The sequence below is a fragment of the Artibeus jamaicensis genome, unplaced genomic scaffold (genome assembly GCF_021234435.1).
Source record: "Artibeus jamaicensis isolate MK-2021 breed Jamaican fruit bat unplaced genomic scaffold, CSHL_Jam_final contig_559, whole genome shotgun sequence".
Taxonomy (NCBI): domain Eukaryota; kingdom Metazoa; phylum Chordata; class Mammalia; order Chiroptera; family Phyllostomidae; genus Artibeus; species Artibeus jamaicensis.
The window spans coordinates 433,046-448,320 of record NW_026521887.1 but is presented as its reverse complement, the minus strand read 5'-3'; the positions used below and the strand labels follow the sequence as shown (position 1 = coordinate 448,320).

The following is a 15,275-nucleotide window of genomic DNA, read 5'->3' as shown; positions in this document are numbered from 1 at the left end:
AACACAAAAAGAATGTAGTGTGCCTTGCGGAGAAAATACGGGTTAGATAAGCTTCAGCCAGGAATGAGCAACAGTGCTGTTGGCCATGAGTTCAATGTTAATGAATCAACAACATATGTTAAATAAATGATCTTTAAACAGAAGCACATATTTTTAACAAAAGACATGAATTGACTGATTGGTAAAAATATAACCACAGGCTCACAGAACTTAACCTTGTATTTCTTCTTGAAGTGAAGGTTCAGTACCTGATAATTCTGTATTTATGGTGACTTTTTAGAAAATTACTACTGCTAATAATGAGAATCAACTATACTACACAAATTTTCAGCAGAATATTTTTTAGCAAACTCCCTTAGTCCAAATTATAACCATAATTAGCTATTCAGTAAAGACCATACTATTCAAAATATCATGACTCCACCTTTATTTTTGTTGTACATGGATTTAGGGTACAGTAAATAGTGAAAATAATTTGTTTTTACATTTTGCTTAACCACTCCCTTCAAAATGGTGAGGTACTAAGGATTGAAAATAAACAAGTGCATACATATATGAATAACATGATAGCCTTTGTTTTAAACACAAGAAAAATAGGTTAAACTCATATGTTTATTTACTCCAAGTAAGATGACTGGAAAAACAATACATGAATGAAGATCAGTTGTTCAGGTCATTATTTATGGATATTATTCTACATAAGAAAGCTAAATTAGTAAACTGAGGTAGAGCCATTCAGAAAGAAATCACTGTAGAAAGTTGATGACAGGGAGAGGATTATGGACATTTAAGACTAAAGCTGTGTTTAATTACAGATTCTACTCTCTTACATATTTTAGCTTGTACCCCCAATTCCCTTCAAGGCAAAGTATTGGTGTTTACTGTTCCTAATTGCTGGTTTTAGCAATTCTTCAGGGAATGAGGGAAAATGTGTGAGTGCCCAGCAAATTGGAGGGTCATGTGTGTTCCACAGTCCTAGTTATGTTTATCCAATGATGACTCCAGCCACATGCTCTTTAGATTTCATCCTGATAGAGAAATTAAGAGCAGAGACTTTCTCCATTATTTCAGTCTCCCAACTTGAGAAAAACAGAACATTATTGTTCCTAAGAGTGAGTTTTCTTATTGACTCACCAAGGAGAATGTTCATATTGTTTTAGAAAGTCTGAAAAAGTACGTAAGAACTTTGAGATTTTTGAGATTCAGACTCTGGCAGTAAGTTTTGTTTTTGTTGTTGTTGTTTTTAAAATATTCGTACAAACTTCCTCTCCAGAAGGCACTGCATGTTTGTGTGGGATCCCAGATGCTTGGGTGGCTGTGGTAAGAAATACATGTGGGTTTTAAAGTATGCTGATGCCACAGGAAGAATGCAGTCTTTGTTAAGTGTTTCCCTGTGTAAATTGAAACCTATTCCCTGCCTCTTGGTAAAGGAGATCAGGAACAGTGACATAATATCCTTTCTTCTGAGCCCAAATGCTCATAACACCTGACTCCACTCCTCAGTTCCTGAAGCCCCCTGCCTTTGAGCCAGATCCAATCCAAACTTTTATTTTTCAGGGACAAGATAATGCTAAGACAAAAGAATTTCTCTTCTGCCTCCCTCCATTTCTCCTCCTCTGCTTTTCTTCTTTTCTCTCTTCTTTCTTTCTTTCTTTCTTTCTTTCTTTCTTTCTTTCTTTCTTTCTTTCTTTCTTTCTTTCTTTCTTTCTTTCTTTCTTTCTTTCTTCCTTTCTTTCTTTCTCTCTTTCTTTCTCTTTCCCTCTTTCTCTTTTCTTTTTTCCTTCCTTTCCTCCCTCCTTCCCTACCTCCCCTCTGTCCCTCTCTCTAATTTTCTCTCTCTCTCATCTTGAGGATAATCTTGAAAATAATGACGTGCTGATACAAATGGGAGATCAGCTTAGGGTAAGTGTTGGGAGGCTAGAAACCCAATGTGGGTAAAGCAGGTAGAAAGCCTGTGAGTGTCCTCAACACAACCTTAAGGGCAACAGAACTTTTATAAATGTGACTGATGAAACAGCTTTGTGATCTATGAAAAACACAGAGCAGAAAGAAAGAGTGCAAAAAACAAATAATAACCACAATGAAAAAGAGGATTCACTTAAAGAAAACTATAGGTGGTGAATTGTAAGTAGATTCTTAGAAAGAATCTAGAACAGGTTATTAAAATAACAGTCTAAGGATACTTAAATAGAAAATAATAGTAACTAAGACCTAGTAAGGGTCCAGAAGAGCTATAAAAATATAATTTCTTTCCTTGGCAGGATTACTAGACTCATATTTCCTAGAAATGTTTTTATGAACTTCAGTTAGCTATAACAGGGTCTCTCGTAATATCCTTGTACACTAGATAAAATTTTAAAATAAAATACTTTGAAAAATATCTTATCCAATTAATATCTACTGTAACACGAGTTTGGTATCCTGATTAGCACTAGGGGTGGAAAAAAAAAGAGAAAGAAAGATGTGGCTCCCACCCAATGGTGACTGCCTTTGACTAAGAGAAGAGACTGGCACATGTTGAATAACCATACCCAAAGTCACTGATTAATGAATTACTATCAGTGTGGGGGGAAGCATGCAGTCTTCAGTTTGTGCTCTATTTGGCATTATTTATCAATGATTTGATACAAAGATGGAAAACATTTCTTCAAATCTCCCAATGGTACAAGGAACAGCAAATAAAATAAATGGCAGAGTCAAAAAAGTTCTGAACACACTGCAGCATCATCCCTTATGCAACAAGCTTCCATTTACCAAGAATGAGTGTGGAGTCCAAGTGCAAACTAAGAAGACCTGGATCTGTGTTTGGCACCTATCAGAGAAAGAGGATGGGGCCTGGAAACAAGGTGCTACGTAGGCTGATGGCAATAAGTGCAGCCTCTGAACTGCTCTGTTCCTAACCTGGACAATCACTGAGGGTGAAGAGGCACAGGCCATACTGCAGTGGTGTATGTGAGACACCACATTCTAAAGAAGATATTGGGAATTGGAGGAGATAGAAGGGGGAAATGACTAGTACAGTGAAGGGAAACAAAATTGTGATAAGTGAGAAGTAAAACTCAGAAGAGTTACCCTAATAATAAGATATGAAATTAGACTACACATTTCTATACAGCTCCGAGTTATAAAGTTGAGACCAATGGGTGAAAACTCGGGCAGAAACACTCACCTGGAGATACCAGAAAAACAAGCAAACACAACTACGAGAACCTTGGGGCATGCTCAGGTCTCTGACTATGGAAATGTCTGTCCTCATAGTTGATAAATGCACGACTCAGGGGTGAAGAAAAGCAGTTTGAATAATTAGCAAGGAAAAGATAGGGGGAATCTAAGCATGTGATAATGCTTAGAATATTATTTCCTTGGAGCTGATATTTGCATAGAGTAAACCTGAGAAGTTCAGGTTCACCTCTTACTAAGCTCCGTGCCGACTTGTATTTTCTCCTAAGCGCACTGCCTACCCCTGGTCTATTTCAATCCATCCATCCTTTTGAGTCATATGCTTATTTTTCTGCAGTGTTTTTGTGCTACTAACACCATGCATGTTCTCAAAAGGAAGAATGAAAAGTCATTTCATGTCCATCTCCTCATAAGGTCAACTCTCTCAAAAGATTCTGTTGTGGGCTCACAGTAGGTCTTAAACCCCCTACGTGTAACAGGTGATTCAAATAAATAACATTTTTCAGCTCCTGGGAGTGTTTGATGATGGATATATAGGAGGATTGGGTGATCTTCCTGATGAAGATGACCAGAGACCCCAAATCTGGTTTAAATTACTCAGAGCCCTGGTCATGCTCTTTATAACCTTTTTTCAGGGTAAGTTATTAATGGCTTTGCTTCCACAAACTGGTGAAATTCCTGCAGTCTCATAGAACCATGGAGCCTATTAAGGCGGCCCACCTCCACTGTACAATCTCTGGACTCAAAAGGTATTGTTTATGTGCAGATTAGCACACAGCCCAAGGCCCAGTGCAGTCTGACCTTACACTTCTGCACATATTCTAATTTCTCCCCTTGCCCATTAACAGATTTTTTTGCCCTTTACCTGAGCTCTCACCCACTTTCTGATATTATTTACGTGGTTCATTACATGTTGTCTGGGCCATATTGCCAACCCACCCCCAGATTTTTTTTTGTTTTTTTTTTACCTTCAGTTGGACCCATAATAAAGTTACAAAGATTTTCTAAAAATAAAAATGCTATTAATTTGTTCTTTTTCTAGGTATAACTACTGTCTCTATAAATATAGTTTTTAGATGTTTACTAAAAGTACTAATGACATTGAAAATGCTTATAATATTATTAAGTATATTATTAAGGAAAATAACCACAAAGTGGAAGAAAATTACGGAGAGAATTTGGGGGGAAATCAAGTGAAAAAACTAAGCTACTGCACTTTAAGTATATAACATACTACCAGATACATGGTATTTAAAAATGTCTGGTTTTATTATTGTACCATTTTCTAGACATAAATATTGTTCCATCTTTGAAGTTGCTATTGCTACTAATATTTACTCTGGCCAGGGGAATTTGCACCTGCATTGCCTGCAGGGAGAGTATGTGAACATCTCATCCACATTGCATTACACATTTCTTCCTGGCCCCACAAGATAGGAAAGACAGGGACAGGAAGAGGAAAATGAAAAAGTACCATCCATGTAACTATGAATTTTTCCTTTCTCAACCAAGATGATGAATGTGTCAATAGCATCACCATTTGTTACTATTTAAAGAAATGCTGCTTATGGCATTATTCTTAAAGCATTCTAAAAACCAATCAATAGTGACACAAAGCTGAACAAGTAGTTGCTTGGGGAGAAGGTTGAGGGGGTTGGGGTGGGAGGAGATTACAAAAGAATATGAGAAAACTTTGGGGATGATGGATGTAGGTATGCATCACTTTAACTGTGGTAGTGGGTTATGGCTGTGCTCATATGCCAAATCTTAGCAAATTGCACACTTCAAGTATGTGCATTTTTATTATTAATCATACTTAAATAAATCTGCTAAAACTAAATCTATTTTTTCTCAAAGAACAAGTTGGGTTTTATTATGCACTCTGAATATTTCACAAAATATGGAAAATATTTTACCTAATCTAAAATGCTACTAAAAGTGCTCCTATCACTTAATTATCAGGTCAGAGGGGATACTCCAATACTCACAACCTATCATTCTTTACAAATCACTCAACCATTTTCATCTTCATTGCCATTACATATAATTAATTCATGTTTTAGTAATATATTCTCAATTTTAACTGACTATTTTAGGTCCTTTTTATAAGCACAAAGTGGAATAAAATGATCAAAATGATTTTTTCTTATGAAGATCTATCTAATTTTCTGCCTTTTGGTTTCCCAAATTGAGTCTTATTCAATATTACTGCCTCTATACTAAGTTTACTCATTCTTACATTAAGTACCACAGTCCTTACTTTCAAGGAAGAGAGGAAGAGAAAGAAGATGATGACCTTAGTAATTTACTAAGCCAAGGCTTTCCATGAAGCTTCCAAATTGGCTCTCTCTACATGGAAGGTGCTCATGAGATTTCAAAGAGCAAGTGAGTCAGAGAGATACTCTCTGGGCACTGACCAAATATGTTATAGGCATTTTTTTCTCTGATGGAAATGGACCTGGAAAAGTTGCCCTCTTGAATAGTGAGTGAAAGTAGAGCATTATCAGGCACTAGACACCCCCAGTTTGGGCTCACAGACAACTTATCCTGGGGTTCTCCCCATGGATGGCTCCCTCTCTGCAGGGACCTCTGGACTAACCTCCTTCCTCCACTCACACCAGCCAAACTGCTACTGAACAGGAAGAATTGACTCACAGTATCCATGTATCTCAGTCATTGAAGATAGTCAGAAGGTCAGCATCATTTGTGATCTTTCTCATGTTCCATAAGGAATTTGAATAAAACCAAAACTAGATTAGAGGCATATACTCAATTAATGAAGAACTTCACTCACCCAGCTTATCTATTTGGGGAGATGTATGATCAATTAACTGATTTTCAGTCCTTAACTTGCATTGCAACAAGGTAAAGCTAACCAAAGTAGAATATCTTTTACTATGAAAATTCCCCTTTAAAAAATATTACATACACAAAATGTTCCAAGTCTTCCACCCAGCACTTTACTTCTGGAAACCTATCTAAGCTCCAAAATCAGAAACAGATATGAGGAGTTATATCAAAGATGTAACTGCTATACCTTCATTGTCATAATGATATTTATAATACAATTATAGTAAGTGAAATATTTATATTTCTTACATTAATAAAATGGGAAACATCCAATTGTTTGAGTTATATAAACCTAAGGTACATTCATGGTATAAAATGCAAAGCCACTAAAAATCATGTTTACTAAGGATTTTAATGATATGAAAAAAACATACAGTCAAATGTAAAAAAGTCAAAATAGAAAATGCAAAATTCATGCACAAGTGAATAAAGAAATCAGTTGATGCCAGGACAGGAGGTCCCACAGTGCCTGGCATATGGTTTGTAATCAATGTTCACTATTATCTCAATTAACATACATCTTGACATTTGAAAAAATCCAGAATATGGGGCAAAGTCTTTAAAATAGTGTTCCAGGTAATTTTATTCTTTATATCCTTATTCACTTCCTAAATTTTCTGCAGTGAGTGTACAGTGGATTCATAATGGGAACAAAACCACTAACAGAAAGGAGGAAAACTGTGTGTGCAGTCGCAGTTTGTTATGAAATGGCAATGAGTTAATTCTGACATTCACAAAATGAGGTGAAGAGCTGTGCACTCAGAGACAAAACTCATAATCTAGTCTCCAAATCGACCTAAATCTGTTTCTTCAGAAGTAGTTGTTACTAGTTTTATTGGATGACTTAATTATTTGATAATAAAATTTTGAGTTATTTAAATTTGTTGATTATGACTAATAACTGGGAGCCTAACAGTTAAGAGAGCTGTGACTTTCACAATTTATTTATTGGGAATGTGAGTGTGTGTGTGTGAGAGAGAAAGTATGTGAGAGAGAGAGATACCATGCACACATTCATGCATTTTCTTTTCAAATTGTGTATTTCACCATATTCCAGGAAGTTTGTAAAACAAATTGATTTGTGATGGGCAATCAACAATTATGTTTAAGAGAAGCACATGGGGACCTGCTGGAAAAGTCACCATCCCTTCATACTAGCTTAGGAGGCCATCTGGTATATCTTTAAACTCCTCCCAGTCTTTAACTCACTACCTTGAAGTTTTATGACTCTTGCACATTTTTGTGGTTACAGAAGACCTTTAGTGGGTTTACTGACTTCTCTCATTCCTTTACAAATGTGGTGGTAAGAACACCTTTATTCAAAAATGCTGAATGGGCTTTTAAAGTTAGGAGTGAACTATGAATTTCTTCAAAGAGCATTGTTTTCAGTAGCCCCTGTATGGTGGTCTGTGAGCATTCCTGTTCCCATTTGTCACATGGTGTCACTGACATTGGAGTTGGGCACTTTTCTGAATGTGGCCCTGTCTTGCCCTGGGCTTCCTAACCACCATGGAATGTTTCGTCCTGAAATGAGAGCACTGCTCAGGAATGATATCGCTAAGCACAGAACATTTGATTCTCTTAGTCACTATCAATTCCCAGAATATGGGATGGAGTTGGTTTTCTGTTTCTCTATTCATTTTCTGATGCTTGTAAAGAGCATTAAGGCAATTGATAAATGACCCATAACAATTAACCAGATGTAGTGAAATCATTTGTTACTCAAAACTTGTAACTCAAACCTATATTATTGCAAAGGACAAAAAGCCACTAGCCTCCTACAGTTATTGCTACATGATTGCAAAAGAACAAGTGGGTTAAAGTTGTATTATTTTCCTTCAGAAACTATATTTGCCAGAGAAGATAGATTGCACCATTCTGGTTGCTCATACCCATAGCTCTGTAAGATAGGCTGTTTTCATAGGCAAATGAATTTGCAAAATCAAACCTACCCTTCTACATTATGCTGCCTTAGCTGCAAATATCAATGAAGTCAGCAAACAAGTCTCAAAGGAGTTTTCTAGGAAGTTCTGCTAGTATCATTGGATTTGGGGTGGGAATACAACATTTGTTTATTCATCCATTCATTAACTAAATCAATAAATATGCATTGAGATCCTACTGGGAGCAGGCACTCTGCTGGGTGGGAGAGAAGACATGAAGATGTTTAAGATAGAATCTGTAATGTAGTAGAGGAGGTAAATTATGTTTGCAGATTAAAAAATACAGGAGTTATTCCCATCTAGGGAAAGAAGCCAGAAATCTCATTCTCTCCCTGACCCTCCATATTCTACTCAACATCAGCACTCTTTCTTGGCATATCTTCCTCTTCTACAGAGCAAATAGCACCATGCTAACCTCCTAGATGGTTTTCCTATGCCTACTCTTGTTCACCTCCAGTAGGTTCTGTCTACAGCAATAAGCATGAGATTTTAAAAGCCCATATCTGATCATTGAAATATTTGCAGAAAACTCAAATTGCTTCCCATTTCTTTTTCGAATAAAAACTCAAATTTTCATCATAGCCTACAATGTCATGGGTAATCTGATATCTGCCTACTTCTCCAGGCTCATGATGAGCCGCTCATTTCCTCTTACTTTACTAAAGCCACAGTCCTTGGATCCTTGCAGGTGTACACTCTCTCCTGTTTTAGTCTTTATAAGGCTGTCCTCCTCCCACCCACACATGGACACATGGATTTCTGTCCTTCCATGGCTATATTAAACTTTAACTCTTCTTCTGATCTCAACACAAAATCTACTACCCTGTAAAAACTTCGGTAAGTCACCAGACTGGATTATATTTTACATTCTCAGAGAATCCTGCATTGGGATGGTGGGTTAGCCCTTATATTAATTTGATACAACTGTGTGTCAGAAAACTTAAAATTTTTGTGGCTTAAAACAAGATTGTGTTTACTTCCTTATTTAAAAAGTGCAGACAAGAACAGACCCAAATAGAACTCTGAAAGTGCCAGGGATTCAAGGTCCTTCTAGAATCTTCCTCTAATCAAATTTAACCATATTGTCCATGATGCCTAGTCAAGTCTCCAGGAGTCAAAACTACATTCATTCCAAGAAGCAGAATAAGAAAATATAAGTAAAAAAGAAGTATGCTCCTCACTTTAAGACTACATCCTATAAATTGTACATGATCCTTCAATTTGCAAACCATGAGCTAGAACTTTTGCACATGCTACACCTACCTGCAAGGAAGTCCGAAAAAAATTTAGTTGGCAATGAATGGTCAGTACCTAGCTGAAAATAAGAGGATGAAGGAGATAAAGTTACTTTCTTTAAAGATTACCTTCTCTGCTGTAGCCCTTTTCTACATTTTTAGCTGTATGAAAACAAGGACCATGTATATTTGCTCATCACTGTATTACCGGACCCTCCCTGGCATAATTCCAGTACATTACAGATGACTCATAAATCTTGCTGAATGAGTGAATGGATGAATGAATGAATAAGTAAATGAATGAAAGTTCTGTGGGCACCCAGAGATAGAACTCATTAATTTCAAATTGGAGGGAAAGAGGGTGTTGTCAAGGAGGTGTCACCTGGAAGATGTGATCTGAACCGAATGAAAAAAAATGGCCCATTTTCCTCGCAGAGTAGTATATAAATATTCTAACTAGGAAAATAATGGGAACCAGGGGCTTCAAAAGAGTAAGATTCAAGAGAAGAGTGGAGAACAGCAAGAAAGATATGGTGAAGTGGAGAAATGTGGGAAGATATTGAAAATGTAGACTGGGCCAAGAGGGTAGAATATTGTTTAGTGAGCATATGAACATCTAAGCAAAGCACAAACAAACTTAGTAACTGCTAGGGACTCTCATGGTGTAAGGATAGCATAGGGCGCCTTGTCCAATCAGTCCTGGAGTACAGGCATAAAGTCATCTTAAGATATATAAGTCACAGTCAGATCAAAATAGTCTACATTGAGCCCCCACTGTACATTGTCCTAAATGTTGCATTTGTCAGTCTTGCTCCCCACTTCATTAAGAAAATAAACAGAAATGGAGAGGAAATCCCTCATTTTATTGCCATTGACTCTACCAACCTAACCCCTAAACATTTTCCCATCTCTGATTTTTCCAATGTCCCTGGTTTCAAAAGATAAAGTGTCTTTTTTATCCTATCAAAGGCCAACCATTCATTTCTTCTACACTCCATCACCTCTCCTGCTAATGCAGTTATCATCTCTCTCTTTTATAACATCATTTTCTCTTTACTGGGTTATTTTTATCTGCGTAAAAATTATATCATAAGAATCATAAAACATCAATATCAAAGAACCTATACACCACAATGTTCATAGCAGCACAATTTACAATAGCCAAGAGCTGGAAACAACCTAGGTGCCCATCAGTAAATGAATGGACAAAAAAATTGTGGTACATATACACAATGGAATTCTATGCAGCAGAGAGAAAGGAGCTCCTACCCTTTGCAACAACATGGATGGAACTGGAAAGCATTATGCTGAGTGAAATAGGCCAGGTGTTGAAAGACAAATACCATATGATCTCACCTTTAACAGGAAGCTAAACAACAAAACAAACAAGCAAACAGAATAAAAACAAAGACACTGAAATAGAGAACAAGGGGGCAGTGACCAGAAGGGAGAGGGAAGGGAATTTAAGGGGGAAAAAGGGGAGGGATTTGGAGGAACAAGTATGAAAGACACAGGGATGAGGACTAGGGGGGAAGGAAATGGGAGGGAGGTGGGGAGCACCAGGTGGGGGGGGGCTGGGATGGGAGAAATAGACAAAACACTGTACTTGAAAAATAACTAAATAAAATTTTTTAATGAAATAAAATAAAATAAAAATGTGTTCTGGTCTTATATTAAAAAAACCTTTTTTATTTCCTATTTTCACCCAATAAGAACCCCATTTCTTTGCTTCTCCTAGGCCATAAGGTTTCCAAAAAGAATATGGAGCTACTCTCTCCACTTCCTCATGTCTCGTTCTGCTCTAAACCCCTCCCATCAAGGCTTGTGGCCTCTTCCCAGAAGTCGTTCTTTCCCTGGTAAACACTGGTGGTGGTGCTGCCAGACCCAGAGGTTTCATCTCCCTTCTCTCCTGGCTTCTTAGCAGCAGTCGGCATATATGGATATGCTTTTCTTTCTTAAAACATGGTTTCTCTCAGCTTCAATGACATGAACTGTTATGTTTTTCTATATTATATGGGGTTTTTTGCTCAACCTCTAAATGTTGAATGTAAATGGTATTTTTCACTATGTTTTTTCTATATTATCCAATTCTTTCCTATAACTTTAAATGCCATCTATGTAGCAATAACTCTCAAATTTATGTGTCTTTCACTTCTGCCTTGAACTCCAAGGTTATGAACTAAACAGCCAACTTTCCATTTGACATCTCTATTTAGAAATCTGATAGGCTTCAAAATTTAACATGACAACACAAAACTCCTAATTTCTTTCCAATCAGTTCTTAGAATGCATTCATAATTTATCATCTTCTCTCACTTCCTCCAACCAATTGTTTAGCAAGTCATAATAACTCTACATCCCAAATGCATGCCAAATAAGTTCCCTTATTCCTCTCTCTGTTACATTTACCACAAAGTCTTTATTATTTTACCTTGTGGTGCAGAGGGGATATCCTAACTGGCCTCACTTAATTTTTAATTGCATTTCTTACTCTGTTTTGCACATCCCAGCTACAGTGTTTGTTAATGTACACCATAGCTTGTAAATATCATGCAAAATATATCTACCTAAATGCCCATTCGAGGTCTTTGCTATACCTTACCTCCAAATGACCTGGCCCCTGTCTCTCTCTGGCCTTACCCCTTACATTGTTTTATTTAGCCTCACTATTTTTCCTATTCCTCAAACATACCAAAGTTCCCTCATCCTTAGAACATTGCTTTCATGGTTTCCTTGGTCTGAAATGTGTTTTCTATACATCACCCCATGACTGACACTGATTTACCAATTGGTTCTCTTGTTAATGCCCCATTTTTTGAGGATATTTTGTGGGTCTCCCATTCTAAGCTACTCTTGGTGGCAGTTTTCAGTTTCTATTACCTCACTGTCTATTTTTTTAAACACTTAACATTATCTGAATGTTTTTGGTTTAATTATTTAACTTTTTATCTTGTGACTTTATTTCCATCCTTTGAAATGGCATCATGACCGTAGAGAGTTTATCTGATGTAGTCTATGATACAGCCATTAGCTTAGAATAGTGCTTGGTATATATTATGTACAAACATAGTAATTATGTATTGGGGAAAGGAAGGAAATGACTACAGTAGTCATTGATGACAAGCACAGAATCACACATACTTTTGAGTAAGTAGCAATGACCAAAGGGGTTTAGTGGACTTTTCAATGTTTTTTTCCACCCTATCTGTCATTTAGACTCATCCCATTAAGACCTACTTACTGCTTGGTGTTAGGTTCAGAGTCTGGCCATAATGTATGATTTCATAAATGGCAGCAGAAGGTAGATCTAAATTAAGTACCTGACAAGTCAATCTTTCTTTGGAATAAAGATTCTCAAGACATAGACATAAAATCTGAGAGAAGTAATAATTTTATGAGTAAAGAGATCACTATAATATTCATTTCAATGCCTTCAGATTTCAGCATGAAAGGGAAACTATTGGTAATAACATTAGGACAACAAGAGAAAACCCGGCCTCTCTTAGACACCATGGAAAGTTCTGGTAGGGAAATTAGAAAAGAGAAAAGAGAGACAGGGATATAGGTACACATCCTGAAATAATGTTACAAAGAAAAAGCTAGTGGACAAACACATTAGTTCCTAACAGACTAGAACGCATTGAAAAAGATGGAGTGAAAACATAAACAAAAGCAAGGAAAGGGCCAGCATGTGGAGCAGTAAACATCTCTGTAAATAGGCCACTGCTGTAACCACAGAGCAGAAACACAAACAAACAAAAAATTGCATGTGTCCTCATTGTGGAAAGAATAACAGGTTCAGAATAATTTATTCAAACAACCCCGAGCATCACACCATGAAGGACTCACTCATTTACACAAACAATGTGGAAGATATCCCAGCCTCACCATGGGCCATTCCATCCAGACATTAATCCACAGTTCATCCTGGGACAATATTAGACATCAGTTGGTCTTCTTATTATTCACTTAAATCAACTCAGAAGACAACAGACAGCTTACAAAGATGTGGATCACAGTCAGCTGGAAGGGGGGAAGTGCATAAACAAGGAATCGATGATTAATGATAGGAAATTGCAGAGCAAATATAGAGGTCATATTACATCCTGCATATAGCAAGGGAGGGCGGGTGAGTTATAATTCCATCCTGCTGCCCTCAGCTCTATTGATTTTTCAACTCCTTAAACGTGAAAAGCAAAGGGAAGAACTGTAACAGATTTTTTAAAAAAATTTTGTTTGAACTAAATCCATTAGGGCCCATTCTACTTGATATACAGGTGGGTGCGTGGCCCTTTAATACAGTAACAAAGATAAAGTTATACCTGCATTGCTCTCTTTGTGTCTTGGGAAACAGCTGTCATTTGAACTTAAAAATCAGTTTTCCAGAGAAAGAAGAGGAAGTGTGCAATGGTGGAACTGCTGAAAAGTGCCCTGTGCAGCCTAACACAGGAGAAGTGCAGCAGAACCTCCTTAGCTTCGTTATAATCAGCAAGTCAGGTAAGCATGTGACAGAGCCCTCTCCCAATTTTCTTTAACAAAATCTCCCACAAATAATAAGACATTCAGTTTCACCTGATATTTATACCTGCTGTTTAAAAGTAAAAGAATTAGCTGTGTGTTTTATTTCATTAATGGTGACAAAAGAATACAGGAAATGTGAGGCATTAATATTATGCCTGTTTTATGATGTACACTATGATTTAGAGAAACTTATGAAGAAATATCAAATGTAAAGTAATTAATGCAAAGCAGAGATAGTTTTTCTTTAGAAGAATTGTGTTAACCATTATATTATTTTCCCTGGTCAACCACAAATGTTTAGGGTACTATTTTTTAAATATATTTTTATTCATTATGCTGTTATTTTTAAAATATAATTTATTGATTATCCTATTACAATTGTTGCATTTTTTGCCCTTTATTCCCTTCTGCCCTGCATGCCTCCTCCTACCCACATTATTTCCCAAATTTAATTCTGAACTTAATTTCTTGGAAATGTTACTCTGAAATGACTAAAACATGATAATATTGGGTACTTTTTGTTTCTAAATAAATTTTGTCATTATTTACTAAAGGCTTTCAAGCTAGTAAATATAGTTTTGAAAAAATAAATATGTCATCAAAATACAGCCACGTCAGCTAAACCTATTGCTTTAAGGATAACAGACACTTTCCATAAAGTTTTCTGTGTTACTTCCTAAATCTTTGCCCGGGAATGTGCTCTGGGAAGGCCCACCTTGCTCAACACCCTTGCACATTAGCTGTACCCTTTTTTCTTCCCTCATCAGCTTTTGCTTCCTCCTGGACCTCCCAGCACTGCTCTGCAACAAGGCGAAAAATGGCACAGCCTTATTCTAAATAACCTTGTATGATTATCTGACAAATACAAGGGAATATATTATAAGTAGAGGCAACTGAAAAAGTGACACTTAAGGTAAATAGTTCTTCCACCAACTACAAAGCAAGTCCCCATCAACTCTCTGTACCTCGGTTTCCTGATTCATAAGGAGAACTGTTGCCCTATCTATCAAGTTTGTTTGCAAAACTACAACCCATTAATGTTTAGTACCTTCTGAAAGTTACACAGAAAGTACTTTTGCCTAGGAAACTTTCACAAATGGACAATGCCTAAGCCTGGAATCTACATATACCAACACAAGATCAAAACTAAGACCAGGATGCCCTGGCTGGTGCAGCTCAGTGGATTGAGTGCGAGCCTGTGAACTAAGGGATCACGGTTCGATTCCTAGTCAGGGCACATGCCTGGGTTGCAGGCCAGTTCCCAGCTGGGGACACATGAGCGGCAACCATACATTGATATTTCTCTCCCTCTCTTGTTCCCTTCCCCCTCTAAAGATAAATGAATAAAATCTAAAATTAAAAAAAAACTAAGACCAGGAGCGAAACCAAATATAAAGTGATGTTTTCAAGACCTGTAGAAAACGGACAACTACAACCTTACCTCTTACCCACCATGCTGTCCATTCTCTGAATGGGTTCCAGATTCTGCACACTGCCAGGGAACCCAGAATTAGAAACAAGCAACAAAAACAAACATTAGTAGTAT

General features: G+C 37.0%; 1 long non-coding RNA gene across 5 annotated transcripts in view; it reads right to left on the bottom strand.

Annotated features, from left to right (window-relative positions):
* The window catches only part of LOC119042703 (uncharacterized), a 221,064-nt gene that overhangs the window by 68,073 nt on the left and 137,716 nt on the right, over positions 1-15,275 (bottom strand). For 4 of the 5 annotated variants that reach the window (XR_008392498.1, XR_008392497.1, XR_008392499.1 and 1 more), the window contains 3 exons: positions 15,171-15,221; positions 13,097-13,231; positions 9,237-9,288 (listed from right to left, as the gene is read on the bottom strand). This is a non-coding gene — a long non-coding RNA (uncharacterized LOC119042703). The remainder of the gene's footprint in view (positions 1-9,236; positions 9,289-13,096; positions 13,232-15,170; positions 15,222-15,275) is intronic. The other variant, XR_008392500.1, reaches the window with a different exon arrangement.